Source organism: Helianthus annuus, chromosome 15, assembly GCF_002127325.2.
Source record: "Helianthus annuus cultivar XRQ/B chromosome 15, HanXRQr2.0-SUNRISE, whole genome shotgun sequence".
Lineage (NCBI taxonomy): Eukaryota > Viridiplantae > Streptophyta > Magnoliopsida > Asterales > Asteraceae > Helianthus > Helianthus annuus.
Window position 1 is genome coordinate 52,323,793 of NC_035447.2, and position 1,817 is coordinate 52,325,609.

At 36.3% G+C, this 1,817-nt stretch overlaps 1 pseudogene; it reads right to left on the bottom strand.

Moving 5' to 3' along the window:
• Positions 1-262: 262 nt before the first annotated feature.
• On the bottom strand, positions 263-1,046 carry LOC110913698 (annotated as a pseudogene).
• Positions 1,047-1,817: the final 771 nt, after the last annotated feature.

A 1,817-nucleotide genomic window follows, 5' to 3' on the forward strand; every position in this document is an offset into this window, starting at 1 on the left:
TTTTTTATAAATCTCTAGTTTATTTCTTTCTCTAGTGTGACATAAACGAAATTTTATTTGATAGTATATTTCAAGTTTGAAATTTAAATAAAAAGCAGACTTTAAACTACTATACACATGGGGACACAACTAATATCATGAAGAAATCACATTGGTTTTATAAGATACGAAACAGAAACCGACATTTTAAGGAAAGTAAAAAGAAGCACCAATGAAAGTCCATAGAGAAAAATGCACCCAAAATAGGAAAATAGCTTTACTTTCATAGAAAATAATGGTTTGGCCACATGAGATTCGGGTTGTCAAGAAACGGAGCCATCTCATACCTGGGACCAAGACCCATATTTTGTTCAGATGGATTGTTCATCCAATCTGTGAACCATTGAGTCTTTTGCATCCCACCCATACCACTCATATTAGGATCAACCATAGGTCTTTTCTCCCATGCCTGCATCACATGTCCTCTCATCATCATTTCATTATTACTACTTGAAGCATGATCGCCAACACTTACATGTGCTCTAGGTGGAACTGACTCCGGTGTCACGGCTACGCCTTTACCCGTGGTGTCTTTCTTTAGGGACTCAATCCTACTAGAAATGTCTTTTATGGTTTGGTCCACCAACCCACCTAGATCATTCAAATCCGGCAGGATCAAGTTTGCTATGGTCCCTTTTTCCGGTCAAGCATTGGTACATAACCTCAGTCATCTCCTTCTCCCTATTTTCCTTGATCTGCTTCTTGAGTTGGTCATTTGCTTTGGTGATCCTTTGCTTGATGAAGCTCTCTTGATTCACCATTTTCTTGCTTTGCTCCATCTCTGGCATCCTTTTGAACTGGGCTAGCACGCGTTGGACACCAATGTTGTTCGGCCACACCTCAGGTTGAGCTTCATATGGGCTATATATTATGGCACATGCATCAATGCCACATAATGTGCTCAACTCATTCACCTTCTTCATCAAACCCTTCTTCCTTTTCTTGTAGGTTGCTTTCCTTGCTGAGTCATTCATTATGAAAGCAAGCTTCACTTTCTTCCTTGTCATGGCAACACTAATGCCAAACAAGCAAATACTTAGAGGAATTATGGAAGTTGTATGGTGGAGTTTCTTTGTTGCAACTGGGCATTGCTATATATACACTACAGGTGACATATATGACATAACTATAGCATTAAAAATGTTTTCTATGACGTTTTTTTAGGAAAACTATTAATTTGTTGATTTTCTATGTAAATAGAGTTATAACAAGGAATTAATTATATAACAATTAATATGATTACACCTATTTGATTGTTTTTCTTTTTTCTTTTTCAAAATCACGAGATGAACTTTGTTGATTGTAGCATGAGCATATCGCCACAACCACTATACTCTACAAAGAGCTTTGACGTATTAAAATGAGTTAAAAGTTGAATTGTTTTGTCACAAGCCATTTATATAGAAGAATCTCATGGGAATCCATTCTGTTGAAAAACGAAAATAAAAAAGATAAAAGAAAGTTAGAAAGAAAATAATCTATTATGGGAAAAATAGGTATAATAGGTATCATAATCCATATCAGGATCATGTAATTAAATGTGTTAGGTGAAATATAAAGCATTTACTAGCGACTTTAGGAGACCATAGTAAACCTTGAGTTTGGGAGTATATACTAATGAGAATGTTAAATCGAGTTTGTTAACATACCATGCAGGGGCGGACCTCTTAAGGCGCAAGAGGGTGCACCTGTCCCCGCCAATATTTAGGTTAGTAGTGTAATATTTCCGATTTTTCCGTCCTGAATTTTTAAAATTATATATGTCCGCCTCGCCAATT